A 16,159-nucleotide genomic window follows, 5' to 3' on the forward strand; every position below is an offset into this window, starting at 1 on the left:
AATAAAATCTCTTTCTTCAGTATTTGTGCCATATCTAGCTCAGAACCCTGAAAAATAGCTAAAAACAAACAAACAAAGCCAGTTCCAAAGCTGCTGCCTGAGGCGGCTGCACATATCCATGGCCAAATCTCAAATCATGCCTGGGAATTGCACCAGAGCCTGCAAACGAAAACTAAAACTAAAAACTAAAACTAAAACTAAACTAAAATTAAAAAACTAAAAAACTAAAAAACCTAAAAAACTAAAAAACTAAAAAACTAAAAAACTAAAAAACTAAAAAACTAAAAAACTAAAAAACTAAAACCAAAACAAACTAAAACTGAAACTAACATTAAAAAACTAAAATTAAAACTAAAACTAAGACTAAACTAAAAGTAAAACTAAAACTAAAACTAAAAAACTAAAACTCAATTAAAACTGAAACTAAAATTAAAAAACTAAAAACTAAAGCTAAAACTGAAAACTAAAACAGACTAAACTGAAACTGAAACTAAAACTAAAACAAACTGAAACTAAAATTAAAAAACTAAAATTAAAACTAAAACTAAAACTAGAACTAACTAAAACTGAAACTAAAATTAAAAAACTAAAATTAAAACTAAAAAACTAAAACTAAGACTAAATTAAAACTAAAACTAAAACTAAAACACTGAAAAGCTAAAACTAAAAAAAAAAAAAGTGAAACTAAAATTAAAAACTAAAACTAAAGTAAAACTAAAAAACTAAAACTAAAACTAAAACTGAACCTAAAATTACAAACCTAAAACTAAAAAAAACTAAAACTAAAAAAACTGAAACTGAAACTAAAATTAAAAAACTGAAACTAAAAAACTAAAACTAAAGCTAAAACTAAAAAATGAAAACCAAAACTAAAACTAAAACTAAAAAACTAAAACTAAAAAAAACTAAGACTGAAACTTAAATTAAAAACTAAAACTAAAACTAAAAAACTGAAACTAAAACTATTTCAGGAGCTTCCTAACACCAAAACACTGCGAGAACTTCTGTTCCTATCCCCAGGAACATTCCTGCACTGGTGGTTTCCACGTGAAAGGGAAGGTAACACATCACAGTCAGGCTGTGTTTGGTGGACAGATATTCAAGTCTGGATCTATTCCCAGTTTTCCTGGCTGGAATTAATTGAGTTTATTTCCTGTCAGAGCTCAGCATGTGCAGCTCTAGTTCATGGCCAAGGAGGAGATGGGAACTCCTGGATCCTGATTAATCTGGCCTGTCCTGAGAGCAGCTCTCCCTCACAGAGGTGATTTTTCAGGAACGTACAGGGTGCACAGTGCAGAAGTGGCTGCAGGCACCAGCCTTTAATGAAATGTGTGAATCTTCCTTTCCCTTGGCTTCCCTGGACAAGTCACTATGTCTCTGTTTCCCAGCAGAGAAGTGAAGCATTTTTCTTTTTCCACCTCCTCAGAATGTAGAAGGATGTGAAACAGAGGCAAGCTGGATGTCTGACCCTCTGATCCTGCAAACCAAATAGGAAATCAAATTTATTTTCATTCCCAGTGGTTTTTATCACTGACACAGGGATGTGGCCATGCCCCAAAGCAGGAACACTGATGGTCTCCATCTCCCCAGGCACTCTGCACCCTGCAGGCGCCGTGGGTGGGCTGGTGGGTGTCTGCATTCCCCAAAAACACCTTGAATTCCCTTTTTCGGGTGGGTTCAGGACAGCTGTGACCTCTCCTTGTCCCCACCACCCTCCTGGCCACGCTGGGGACACACAGCTTGGGCATGGGTGACAACCACATGTCCTTGACCCTACATGTTGTGGAGAGCTGAAGAATTTCCTGACCATCCCTTCTGCCAGAGTTGAGCACTTCAGGGGCTGCTTTTGGACTTGAGGTGGGTGCTGCCATTCCTATTCACATCCCTTAACAATCCAACACAGGAATGCTTGTTCTGGGTGCTGCCATTCCAATTCAAATCCCTTAATAATCCAACACAGGAATGCTTGTTCTGGGTGCTGCCATTCCAATTCAAATCCCTTAATAATCCAACACAGGAATGCTTGTTCTGGGAGTCAAAGGTTATTTCAGCCTTGTGGAAAAAGGTATCAAAGGGGGAGAGGGATGGAGGGGGCTTGGGGGAGCAGTGGTACATTGAAACTACAGAAAGATGATTTAATCACATTTTTTTTCCCCATCAGAATTTCTGGATGCCACTGGCTTTGTCCCAAGCCATGAGCTGCCATCACCAGAAAGTTCCTCAGAAGAGCTTGGGTGGATTTGCACAGAGGCAGGTGAACCTGTGGGCTGCAATTTCCAGTTTCTTCTGAGGATAAACACCATTAGCTCCATCTGGCAGGAAATCCCACAGCCAAACCCTTTCTGTGTTGTCCCTACAGTGTTTACTGAGGACATTTGTTTCTGTGAGAGCTCTCTCAGAGTCCTTGGCATTGCAATGCCCTGGATTTCTTTCTCACTGAGTTAAATCAACATTGCAACAACTCCTCTGTCCCCTGGAAGGAGCTGTGTGAGAGGCAAAGGCACAAATCATCCATCCCCACCTCTGGGCAATACTTTAATAATAATTTAATGGCTGGAGGTGTCACTAATTTCTGGATGTGGCACTCAGGGCTGTGGTTTAGTTGCTGTTGTTTGGTCAGAAGTTGGACTTGACGACACTGGAGGTCTTTTCCAGCCTTAATGATTCCATGATTCTGAAGAAATCCAAGCCAGTCCTGAAGTCCAGATGTGTGGTGTTTGTAAGGGTTTTTTAAAATGAGGGAAGAGATGAATCTATGTTTTCAGAAGGCTGATTTATTATTTTATGACATTATGTTATAATATGTTATAATATAATATGTTGTATTATGTTGTGTTGTATTATGTTGTATATTATATTATATTATATTATATTATATTATATTATATTATATTATATTATATTATATTATATTATATTATATTACATTATATTACATTATATTACATTATATTACATTATATTACATTATATTACATTATGCTATACTAGAACTATACTAAAGAAAGAGAAGGATACAGACAGAAGGCTTCACAAGAATGAATAATAAAAACTTGTGACTCCTTCCAGAGTCCCAGCACAGCTGGCCATGATTGGCCATTAAGTTAAAACAATTTACATGGAACTAATTAAATATTCACCTGTTGGTAAACAATGCTACATTCTAAAGCAGCAAAACGGAGGAGAAGCGAATCAGATAATTGTTGTTTACATTTTTCTCTGAGGCTTCTCAGCTTCCCAGGAGAAGAATCCTGGGCAAAGAGGATTTTTCAGAAAATGTGACAATAACACAGATGTGTGCAGCACTGGGCTGCCCAAAGGCCAAGGCTGCCCAGGGAGGGGTCAGGGCAGCAGAAATCCTGATGGAGCTCCTGCTCCCACCTTAGGAGGGGACAGGGAGCCAACAGCTAGGAGGACTGAAGGGGAAAAGCAGGCAGACAGCTTGTGTGAAAGCATCCAACATCTGGAATCCCTTCCCCAAAACCTCTGTGCGAATTTCAGCCCTCAAAGGCACAGCAGACATGGATAATTCAGTTTGGGAAGCTGCCAGGGGGGATGGGGGGCATTTTGTGCTGCTAACGAAGGAGTCTGATGAATGTTTCCATGCTGTGTGAACTTTGTGGCAGGAATCTGAACCATTTCAAACGGAATATTTACTTTCTTCCTACAAGCTCCAGCGCCCGACAGTTGCCATGGGAACTCAGCCCACTCACCAGCCTGGCACGTGAACAGGTTTGTTTTGTTAGGAGTAGTAATATTCACATTATTTGTTGGTGTCAGGGGCTGATCATTGCCACCACTTATGTTCCAATAACTCTTTACTGTAATATCTTTGATAGGATTGTGCCCAGCGCTGTCCTGGTGAAGAACTGCTGGCAAAGGTGCCAGAGCGGCTCAGAGGAGCCTTCCCTTCATTAGGAGATGATCTATTTGCCTGCTGCTGCTGGGTCCTGAGTCCCCTGTGCTGGGAGTGAGCCATGAATCTCAGATTGTCATCACAGCAAAGCAGATAAGGGAAAAACCAGAGTGGTGGGGAGGTGGGAGTGGGAGTGAGCCCTGGGACAGCCACAGAGCTGATGGGGAGAGTCAGGGACTGTGGAGGGGAAGATGAATACTGGAGGGAAGGAGCCTGCCCCCCAGTGCAGTTTGTCAGGCCCTCTGTAGGTCTGCCCAGGCAATTTGCAGATTTTCTCACTGGCTGTGATGAATGGAGTGTGTAACACATCATATCTGCAGGAGAGATCCCTTGGCAAGCGACAGCCACAGAGACCCCTTTGTTACAGACACATTTTATGAAAAATCCTTTCCTTAGGATTTTTTCCTCCTGAGAAGCCGAGAGGCCTCAGGAACAAAATGTAAACCATGATTATCTGCTGCTGTGGAATGCAACAGGTGCATCTGTGATTGGTCCATGTTGGTTGTTTCTAATTAATGGCCAATCACAGTCCAGCTGTCCAGACTGTCTGGTCAGTCACAAGCCTTTGCTTTCATTCTTTTTCTATTCTTAGCTAGCCTTGTGATGAAATCCTTTCTTCTATTCTTTTAGTATACTTTAATGTAATATATATCATAAAATAATAAATCAAGCCTTCTGAAACATGGAGTCAGATCCTCGTCTCTTCCCTCATCCTCAGACCCCTGTGAACACGGTCACACCCCTTGTCAGCAGGGGAGGGCTGGAATAAAAAGGGAAGTTAAGGCAGAGGTGATAAACAGGGTCTGAGCAGCAGGGGAAGGTTGGTGCCATGGTGGACTGGGGGGTTCCTGCAGAGAGACAGAGAGAGAGAACAGGGGTTGATGGGCAAGAGCAGAGGGGACAGGATGGGGGGAATGGCTTTAGACTGACAGAGCATAGGGTTAGATTGGATTTTAAGAAGAAATTCTTCCCTGTGAGGGTGGGGAGGCCCTGGCACAGGGTGCCCAGAGATGCTGCACCTGCTCCATCCCTGGAAGTGTCCAAGGCCAGGTTGGATGGGGCTTGGAAACACCCTGGGATAGTGGGAGGGGTCCCTGTCCATGGCAGGGAGTTGGAACTAAATGATGTTTAAGGTTCTTTCCAACCCAAACCATTCCATGATTCTATGATTCCATGATCTCAGCATTCTCCATCTCTCTAACTATGTTGATTTGCTGTCAGGGAAGTCACTCCTGTGCATAAATACACAGATGGAGTTGACACTTACAGGAAAATTAGAGAAGGAGCAGCACTTGGGATGAAATCAGCCCACACTGAAGTGCAAACTATCCCACTTTGGCAAGGTGTCTCTCTTCCAACACATCCAGAGGTCTTGACCAAGACAGCAGGGAGAAAGGTTCAGGCATGAGAATGCCGAAATTTATGAGTCTTCTGCATTTTCAGTCATTAGAATCTTATGTGCCAGACTGGTATAATCCATCCCATGCCTCTGAGGTGGAATACCTTCAATTTTGGAATACTTTCCATTTTCACAAAGGAAAACTGTGAGGATCACATCTGTGTGTGGATGTGAGTGAGTGGTATCAGCATAAATGGGATGAGATGGAGGGAGAGCAGCAGTGAGCTGGCACAGGTGCCTTCCCCATCTTAGAAAGGGGGAGAATCACAATTTTACTCCAAAAACCCAAAGCTTTGGTAAGAGCATGGCAGAGAAAAGCTGTCCTCAGTCCTTGCCAGTGATTCCTGAGCAGTGTGTTGGGACATGGGATGTGTTTTCAGGCTTCATCAATCCAGTGATGAGCCTCTTATCCTGCAACAACTGTTCCTGCTGTTTGCAAACCCTTCCTGGTACCATCAGCAGCACTGCCATGAAAATAACACCACTCATGGAATATGTGTCCTCCTGCTTTGCCAGAGTTTTCCCAAGGAGAAACCCAAAACCTCCTAAAAACCCAAAATATGTTTAAAAGTTTGTCAGGGCATTGAGCCCTGAAAAGGCCACAGGTAGATCCCAAATGTGCTCTGCTTTTGTAGGGAGATAGCCTATGGTAGTGAACTATTGATTCCAAAATTCCAAAATTGTGGTACCATCAGGTTTATGGGCTACACGGGCTGGTGATTTGCCTCCTTTGGATATCTCCCTGCCTTTGTCAGCCATCACAGCATCCTGTTTGCTATCCCTGTGCTTGGTAGAGTTCCCAGTGCTGTCAGCTTTCCCAGCTGGGATGGAAGCAGTGCTGTGCACATTCTGCCATCCAGAACGACGTCGGATGCTCCAGAAGAGCCTCCCTTCCAGAAAAACCAGCTGGACCCTCTGCACTCCCCAGGGGAACCAGCTGGGAATCCAGGGCTGCCAGCTGCACCAAGAGACTGTCAAGGAGCTGTTGCCAGTAGATGTTTACAAGGGGAGCAGAGGAGGTCAAAGATTTGACCATCAACAGCTCAAATCCTGCTCTGGATCATGAATCCTGCAATGAGATCATTCAGTTATTCCTTGTATTAAACTCATATTAGAGCTTTGCCATAGTTACTGATCAATAGCAGCACTAACAAACATCTCCTGTGTCTGACTGTGGAATAGACTGGTTTTGTTTTCCTTTTTTTAACCCACAAACCAGATTTTTTATTTTTTTTCTGCAAAAAGACAGCTTTTATACATAATTATACCCACCATTCAATTTGTGTCAAGCAATATTCCCGGGTATAAATCCCCCTGTACTTGTTCCTGCAAAATATAAAAAAATAAACCTCTGCAGGGTCAGTGTGGTGGGGAGCAGTAAAATTCAAAATGCTTTGGTTTCATGGAGGAGCCACTTGCCAGGTTTGATGCTGTTGTATTGCTGCTCTCTTTCCAACAATCTGTCTTTGATGCAGATTATTCCTTTAGCAGGAGTTTATCCCTAGGGAAATGCAGGGACCTGTATCACCAAAGACCTTTAGCAGTGCATTATTGAGCAGGAGGGTTTTTAAGCAGATTCTTCCCAAAGCCAAAGGTTGTGTGGGCAGCCTGAGTGGAAGGATGGAGCTCATCTCAGCAGCTGCAAGAATCTATGTGTGGACATCACCACAGGAACTCCTCATCCAGCCCTTTCCTCCCCAAGGGGAAAAGCTGCTCCAAGGGAATCAATAATCTGAGTTATTACAGTCAAGATAATGCCTGAAGAACCTGATGCTTTTTTCCCCAAAAAATCATCCAGACAGGATCATGAGGAAAGGTCTACTCTGCATCACAGGACAGCAGGTGGAGTAGCTATTCCAAGAGCTGAGGGGATCATTAATAAGTATCTCACTTACTAATAACTATCTCACTCAGTAATAACTATCTCACTAATAACTATCTCACTTGATCACAGTTTCATCTAGTTTGACCTTGATCATCCCTGCTGCAAATCACAACATGTCATTAAGGTGCTGGCTGCAGTCATGCTGGATAAACTTGAGCGTGGTGTGATCATGTTCTTGGACAGAAGGTATTTGAAAATGCTTTTAGGAGGCAATTTTTAATTAAAAAAAATAATAAAAAAAGAGGATTGTTTAAGAATGACTGCTGCCTGCAAGGCTTTTCCAAGTTTTCCTGTAGCCAAGTGATGGGGATAATTATTGGCACATATCAACACATGGAATGATGAACAGCTGGAAGTGTTACCTGTGGACACAGCCCTGAAGAAGCTGTAACTCTTAAAACAGGCTGAAAGACAAATAATTATCATTCAGCAAGTCTGACTGGAGCCTTCCTTAGGGCAAGGGTGGAGGAGGTTATAGAAACTTACTCAATTAATCAATTGGTCCACATTATAATTAAACCCAAAGCAGAAAAACAATTATCTGGGTAAGCGCTGGTTAGAGGACATTTCTTTTAATGACTTTGCTCCCTTCCATTTTTAGTTGTGATGCACTTGATGAGATGAGGTTTCTCTGTGTAATTCTAAGCTAGAGAGCTGGATTATCTCTCCTTAAAGGTGAGAATTCCTGAGATGTGCTCTGTTCTCACATCCACACACTTTTCATCCTCCATGCCCCACATGCACCATTAAAACAAAGTGCTCTGAGTGTGGAACAGTGGAGCATTAAAAGGCCATTAATCATGGCTTTGTACTCCTTGCTGCTGGATGTTAATTTTAATTTGCAGTCACTTATTCAGTTCCCCTTCAGTGGAGTGGCTGGCTCGGCTCCTAAAGGCCAGGACAATGAGGGAAGGGGGAGAAAGTCACCTCAGGCAGGGACAGGAGGGGTGTGGAGGGGCTCCCTGGGGATCCCCATTCTTCTGGTCCCTCCTCCTTTCCCTGTGTTTACATCAGGAATTTGATTGCCCAGATGGAGGAGCTTTCAAACTCTACTGGAGGAGAGAATGACATTTCCCAGCTGCTCTTAAATAAAAAGAAAAGAAAAAATAACTAAGGAAGGAAGAGGAAAGTTACTGATTAATCATGTCTGGCCCACAGGGTAACAATTATCATGTTAATTGGGGAAGAGTCAATAGTAAGGAAATCAGGACAAGATCACCTGGTCTCCTGCCAGGCACCTTCCACTTTCTAGGAGACAACTCCTGCCAGTTTTGGGGACACAGGCACTGCCACCCATGTAGGGAGGGTCAGGGCTGGAGCCACCCCATCAGAGCTGCAGGTAGGGAATGGAGAGCTTTGGTGGGCTCTGATTCATGTTGGGGTCCTCATTGTCCTTCCTGGGCTGCTGGGAAAGCTGGAAGTGACAATGGTCCTGGTGGGAACATCTCAGTGCAGTGCTGGGAAGGAGCTGCTTGGAGGGGGTGGACCAGCCTGAGGTGATGGATGTGTCCATGAGGTGAGGAATCAGCAGATGTGTCAGCTTGGTTGTTCTCAGTGTTGGTCATCACAGTTATTAACTCATGGGAAGTTTGTTATCATAAAATCATGGAATGGTTTGGGTGGGAAGGGACCTTAAAGACAATCCAGTTCCAACCCCCTGCCATGGCAGGGACACCTTCCACTATCCCAGGTTGCTCCAAACCCCATCCAGCCTGGCCTTGGGCACTTCCAGGGATCCAGGGGCAGCCACAGCTTCTCTGGGTACCCTGTTCATTGTGATGTGAAGAAATTGAGACATCTTCCTGCTACAACAGAAAGAAGAAAACATCACCAGGTTGTATTTCTTTAATAACAAAACCCAGTTTTGTTTATTCCTGGAGTGTCTACAAGTTCTGTTGCCTGTCCCCAATGTCCCTCATTCCCTCAGGGATGCTCTTTTCAGAGCATTTATTGCTTCTAGAAGTTATAGTTTCTTACTATATGGGGTTCAGGGTTAGGGTTTTCCCTAAAGAGGCATCCTGCTTTTCCTTGCACTGCAGGGTGAACTCCATGGTTACAAGCCTGCAGGAAAACATGGAATTTTTCCATAGAATATGGAGAGCTCCTCTTCACACTGCTGGGGAATGAGAGGTCTTCCTCACATTCCTGGTCAGGGATCCTAAAACATATGGGATCCCACATTTTTATAGATACATAAATCTACCCAGCACAAAGGGGAGAGGTGGAGAGCAGCAATGTGAGATGCTGATTGAGTGTCCTGAGCCTCTTCAACTTCAGCTGGATTGTTTGGTCTCCTTTCAAAAGTGTCAGTGACAGGCAGACCAAAAGGGACAAGACCTGTGAATATGGCCGTGTTCTGAGGGTGCATTTCTTTAAGAGGAAATATACCTTCCCAGTCATCCACCTCTGGCTTCTGCTGGACTGCATGTGGGACTAGCCAGTGACATGGGCAAGATATTGAAACCTGGTAAGGCTGTGCTGGTTGGCAGCTAGCAATGTCATGGCCCTCAAAGTGTTGTTTTCCAAGTCTGATGTCAGGAAATGAGTTTTATGACCTGGAGTGTGACAAAAATTTGCCTGAGTGAGCGTTGGCCCTGTTGGGACAGCACTGGGCTCAATGGGTGCAGCGTCTACATATGGAGAGGATCCCTGGGAAACTGTCCTGTCAGCTCACCCAGATTCCTGCCTGCAGAGAGCCACTGGATGTGGGCTCTTAAATAAAAAGAAAAAAAAAGTGAGGAAAGAAGAGGAAAATTACTGATTAATCATTAATGATGGATGGGTACACAAGAGCATAGACTCTCTGAGAGGTGAGGCACAGCCCTCCCTTGTCTGTGAGCCTCTCTGCTCGAGAAGAAAGAGCTGAAGCAAGTCTCCATCTCCTGCACTTCCTTCTGTGAGCAGCCCTTCAGAGGCAGCAGATGGGTCCAGCATGGCACCAACACAATCAGAAATAGCTCTGGCACAGCTCCCTGTGTGATTTCAGACTGTCTCGTCCCTGGCCATGTGGCCAAGCTGCAGGAACTGCTGGAAAAAGTCAACTCTGAGCTTGCAGAGCCAGGATCTCATTAGGCACGGCAGGAAGGAGCAGGAAAACAAACACCTGGCACCACCACGTCCCTTCAGCAAGGAGGATTGTGGTGTAAAAGACTGTGGTCTGTGGTAATTATAATTCTCTCTCCCAGGATTTCTCCTGAGGAAGGCAGTGAGAAGCTCAGAGAAGAGGAGAAAACAATTCTTATCTCTACTTGATGCTCCTGTTGTTTGTCACATGTGGAATGTGTTATGGAGATTGCTTGCTGAAGGTGAGGGTTGTTTGGATTGACTGGCCAATTGGGTAAAAGCTGTGTTGTGATGGCTGGAGACAGTCATGGGTTTTTTTTAGTATTTTTAAAATACAGTATCTCTTTAGTATTCTTTAGTATCTAATTTTTTTATTTATTTATTTATTTATTTATTTATTTATTTATTTATTTATTTATTTATAGTATCTCTTTAGTATTTATAGGTGATATTTTTGCCCAACATCTGGGAGGAATGATGAGGAGGACTCCATCTTATCAGAAGGCTAATGAATGACTTTATTATACTATATTATTCTTTATTGTACTATATTATTCTATATTATGTTACACCATGTTACATCACATCTAAATTGAATCTGCCAAGCACTCAACTGCACAGAATCTCGTGACTGTCCCAACACACACACCTGGATTCAATTGGTCAGTGAATCAAAACACTCACACCAGAATCCAATTATCAATTCCCTTCAGGTAAACAGTCTTCCACAATGTACATTCCACTTGTGAACAACACAGGAGCAGCAAATGAGGTAAGAATTGTTTGGATAAGAATTGTTTTGATCATTCTTCTCTCTGCTTCTCTCAGGTTCAGAGAATGCGAATCCCACAAGTATTCTTTGGTATAGTATCTCTTTAGCATGTAATGGTGTAGCTTAATGAAGCATTTGTTCAGCATTCTTGAATCATGGAGTCAGAGCACATTATTCCCTGGATGGGGGTCAGTCATCTACTACAGTGGTCTAAGAGGCAAACCCAGTATTTGCAGAGCATCCTCCCACCTGCCATGGGCTGGGACTGACAGCAGGACTGACATCAGCTGTGGGGGTGACAGGATTTGTGGATTGGTGCTCCCAGCTTGGGCTCTGGGCTGGTCTCAGGGCCTCTGAGACAGGCCAGGCTGCTGCAGTGTGCATGAGCGATAAGAGGGGTCTCCTGTTAGCACCGACCTTTGAGGATGTGAAAGTAAAAAGAGCAAAGAAGAAATTTAAAAAAAAAAATCAAGTCCAAGCCAGTGGAATGTCTCTGGTTTATTCATTGCTGCCTGATTTCTTATTTACTATTTATTTATTTACTTGAAGGCGAGGTGACCTTCAAAGCTGCTGCTTGTTCCTGGCAGCCTCTTGGTTGCAGGTTGCATGTTAATTCTGGCTGGGCACTGACACTGAGCATCCCAGGCATCCTGTGGGGGAATCTCTGCCCCTTAATTTTAGTGCTGTTTAAAAGCAGGAGTCTGCTTTGGGTAGCCAGGCTGGGTTTGGAAGCCTAAACCATAAAAAGCTGTCGGGAAAATGTGAGCCTGGTGATGCAAATTCCCCTGGATTTCTGTTCCACCTCATCCCACTCATGTGAGGGATGAGTGGCTCTGACTCTGTGCCATAGAGGGACAGTTTGCAGGTCCCACAGCAGATGTGGGAATGTTCTCTCCCTCCAAACTCTGCCTTTGCAGAGAACAATCATCCACCTCCCACAGACCCAATGCAACACAGTTTATTTTCATTTTTAACAGCCTGTAAACCCAAGCATCTTTCCCCTCCACTCACCAGGGATGTCCATGCAGGTCACCAAGGTGATTTTACAGCCTCCAGAACAGCAAGGTGACCACAACCACAGCCACAAATGCATCCAAATTGTGTCTGTGGAGAATGACCAAGAGATGATGACAAGAGGGGCTCCCAGGGCAGGAGCCAAAGGAAAAGATGGGATGTCTGTGGTGTTCACAGCACTGCCAAGATGCCAGCAGTGATTTGTTGGTAGCCAAACTCTTCAAGCCAGGACCTTGCAGGCCAGGCATCTCATTCAGGGTCTGTAATGTGCCCTGGATATTTCCCACCTGGGAAACTTCCCTTTATTATTCCAAATAAATGCAGTGCTATGCTCAGTGTCCCAATTAATGCAGCAGGGCCTGACTCTGGGCTGATGTGAACACATAAAAACGTTTCCCTGTGCTCTCAGACAGATGCCACACTTCACCCAGACATGAAGGGGTTTTCTGGGAGGGAAAATTTGTCACCCTGGGTTTCACTTCTGCAAACAGAAAATTTTGCTCCTTTCAAAAGCAGGGGAAATGAAGGCAGGAAATGAAGGCATGCAAAAAATAAAGGCAGGAAACTAATTTCTTGAAGGAGAGGGGTGTGAATGGTCTAAAGTCTTCCTTTTCTAGCCTTAAAAATTAATTATGGGGAAAACAGTCCCAAAGAGTGGGCAGATTGAATTCAAGATAAAGGTGCCAGTTTGGTAAATACACAACCTTGACGTGGCAAATCTTACCCATAATTTTGGATGTACCTCCCTTTAGGAGGAGCTATTTCTTCCCCTTGGCACCAGGGGCTTCTTCAGAGGTAAGAACAGAGCCAAAGAATGGTTTGGGTTGGAAGGGACTTTAAAGATCATCCAGTCCCAACCCCTGCCATGGGAAAGGACAACTTCCACTGTCCCAGGTTGCTCCAAACCCTGTCCAGCCTGGCCTTGGACATTGCAGGGATCCAGGGACAGCCCCAGCTGCTCTGGGCACCCTATGCCAGGGCCTCACCACCCTCACAATAAAGAATTCCTACGTGATATCCCACCTAAATCTCCCAGTTTTAGTCTAAAACCATTTCCCCTCATACTATCAGGATCTGCTGGGGTAAAGTTGCACACCTCCTTTTACATCAGCCCCTTCAGGCCCTGGCAGGGGCTCTGAGCTCTGCCTGGAGCCTCCTCCTCTCCAGGTGAGCACCCCCAGCTCCAGAGCAGAGGGGCTCCAGCCCTCGGAGCATCTCTGGAGCCTCCTCTGGAACCACTGCCATAGGTCCAGGCGGGAGTGTAAGAGCCTGAATGAGAGATGCGGGACCCCAGGGGCTCTCCAAAATGCAGTTAATTGTATACAAAATGCAGTTTATTGTATCCAAGGTGTCACAGCAGCCCAGGCTGGTGGGTGACAGAGCTGTGCCCACAGCTGTCAGCTCCAGCTGCAGGCAGGCCTGGACACCCTTTGGTTTTGGTTACAGTGCATTATAGACTTTTCTTTGCTGAGCATCTTAATACAGCAGAGCCAATCTACACCTGAACTTTTACCTACAGCCTGTCATAACTCCTGTAATTACCATATTCATGTTACTGTTCTCCAGTCACTAAAAGTCAGTACATTACAGTTTAAGCTAGAAGTTGTTTTTCAGTTTTCTTGCAGTGGAAAATTCTGAGACCTTTTTTCTACTTGCACCATTTGCTGCCTTGTTTGCCTGTGCTATCTTTGTGCTTGGTAAAAACATCTTCTTGTTTGGGGTGGGTTTATCCTTTGCTCTAAGCCATAAAACCCCTTCTAACTGACACACCCTTTGCCTCCTTGGTTAGCCAGTAAGACTGGCTCAGTGATTCTTTTCTTCTGTACCAAAACTTGCTTTCATTTTTATTCCTTCAACAGACTCTACATTCAAAAATCTTTCTGCTAAGCACACATATCTGTGAGACCTTTTTGCCAAACTTTCATCCTTCCCAGCAAGTGGAGAATCCTAAACCAAATTAACTCATTTCCCCAGCTTAATCAGGCTGGGATATTGCTCAGCACATTTAAACCCATCTCTGCAACACTTTCCAAGAACCACTCTAATTTTTAACCAATGAAAGCACAGCTCTGCCACAGCAGAGCCACCAAAAATTCCCAGACACTCCTGACTGTTTCTCTCCACGGAAATCTTTAGTAAAAGGCGAAAGATTTATTCGATGTGAAGAGAAACCAGAGCATGCCCTCCCAACCTCCCCACACCCTGCCCTGCATGGATGTTCCTCTGCAGGACACGGTCACCTTCTCCACCCACACTGTGACCCTGTGCTGTCCCCAGACGGGTCCCCTGGCAGTGTCACAGCCCAGTCCCGTGTCCCCACCCAAGTGTTGCCACGGCAAAAATGGGAATTTTGAGCAGAGCCGTTCTGCTGGCCCGCGGTGCACCCTGGGTATGCAAATTAGATGAATACTAATGAGGCACAGGAAATGAGCTCTAGGGGAACATGAGACAAACGCCTTTTGTCGGCTGGACAGAGGCTGGGCTGGCTCAGCTCAGCTCCTGTTCCAACCAACACAGAATCCCAGGAGGGTCTGGGTGGGAAGGGACCTTAAATCCCACCCAGTGCCACCCCTGCCATGGCAGGGACGCCTCCCACTGTCCCAGGCTGCTCCAAACCCTGTCCAGCCTGGCCTGGGACATTGCAGGAATCCAGGGACAGCCCCAGCTGCTCTGGGCACCCTGTGCCAGGGCCTGCCTACCCTCACAATTAAGAATTTCTCCCCAATATCCCACCCAAATCTCCCAGTTTTAGTCTAAAACCATTTCCCCTCATACTATCAGGATCTGCTGGGGTAAAGTCGCGCACCTCCTTTTACATCAGCCCCTTCAGGCCCTGGCAGGGGCTCTGAGCTCTGCCTGGAGCCTCCTCCTCTCCAGGTGAGCACCCCCAGCTCCAGAGCAGAGGGGCTCCAGCCCTCGGAGCATCTCTGGAGCCTCCTCTGGAACCACTGCCATAGGTCCAGGCGGGAGTGTAAGAGCCTGAATGAGAGATGCGGGACTCCAGGGGCTCTCCAAAATGCAGTTTATTGTATACAAAATGGAGTTTATTGTATCCAAGGTGTCACAGCAGCCCAGGCTGGTGGGTGACAGAGCTGTGCCCACAGCTGTCAGCTCCAGCTGCAGGCAGGCCTGGAGACCCTTTGGTTTTGGTTACAGTGCATTACAGAGTTTTCTTTGCTGAGCATCTTCATGCAGCAGAACCAATCTATACCTGAACTTTTATCTACAGCCTGTCATAACTCCTGTAATTACCACATTCATGTTACTGTTCTCCAGTCACTAAAAGTTAGTACATTACAGTTTAAGCTGGAAGTTGTTTTTCAGTTTTCTTGCAGTGGAAAATTCTGAGACCTTTTTTCTACTTGCACCATTTGCTGCCTTGTTTGCCTGTGCTATCTTTGTGCTTGGTAAAAAACATCTTCTTGTTTGGGGTGAGTTTATGCTTTGCTCTAAGCCATAAAACCCCTTCTAACTAACACACCCTTTGCCTCCTTGGTTATCCAGTGAGACTGGCTCAGCAATTCTTTTCTTCTATATCAAAACTTGCTTCCATCTCTAGTCCTTCATCAGACTCTACGTGTAAAAATCTTTCTGCTAAGCACACATATCTGTGAGACCTTCTTGTCAAACTTTCAATCTTCCCAACAGTGGAGGATCCTAAACGCAACTAACTCATTCCCTCCGCTTGATCAGGTTGGGACATTTCCCAACATATTCTAAACCCATCTCTGCAACACTTTCCAAGAACCACTCTAATTTTTAACCAATGAAAGCACAGCTCTGCCACAGCAGAGCCACCAAAAATTCCCAGACACTCCTGACTGTTTCTCTCCACGGAAATCTTTAGTAAAAGGCGAAAGATTTATTCGATGTGAAGAGAAACCAGAGCATGCCCTCCCAACCCTCCCCACACCCTGCCCTGCATGGATGTTCCTCTGCAGGACACGGTCACCTTCTCCACCCACACTGTGACCCTGTGCTGTCCCCAGACGGGTCCCCTGGCAGTGTCACAGCCCAGTCCCGTGTCCCCACCCAAGTGGTCCCACGGCAAAAATGGGAATTTTGAGCAGAGCCGCGCTGTTGGCCCGCGGTGCACCCTGGGTATGCAAA

At 45.0% G+C, this 16,159-nt stretch overlaps 2 non-coding genes across 2 annotated transcripts; both read right to left on the reverse strand.

The window, feature by feature from the left end:
* Window positions 1-14,114: 14,114 nt before the first annotated feature.
* Window positions 14,115-14,229, reverse strand: LOC115910758. The gene has a single exon (XR_004061211.1). It is a non-coding gene; the product is annotated as a U5 spliceosomal RNA (small nuclear RNA).
* A 1,596-nt stretch (window positions 14,230-15,825) lies between these two features.
* On the reverse strand, window positions 15,826-15,940 carry LOC115910759. The gene has a single exon (XR_004061212.1). It is a non-coding gene; the product is annotated as a U5 spliceosomal RNA (small nuclear RNA).
* Between the last annotated feature and the right edge of the window lie 219 nt (window positions 15,941-16,159).

The sequence above is a fragment of the Camarhynchus parvulus genome, chromosome 1A (assembly GCF_901933205.1).
Source record: "Camarhynchus parvulus chromosome 1A, STF_HiC, whole genome shotgun sequence".
Lineage (NCBI taxonomy): Eukaryota > Metazoa > Chordata > Aves > Passeriformes > Thraupidae > Camarhynchus > Camarhynchus parvulus.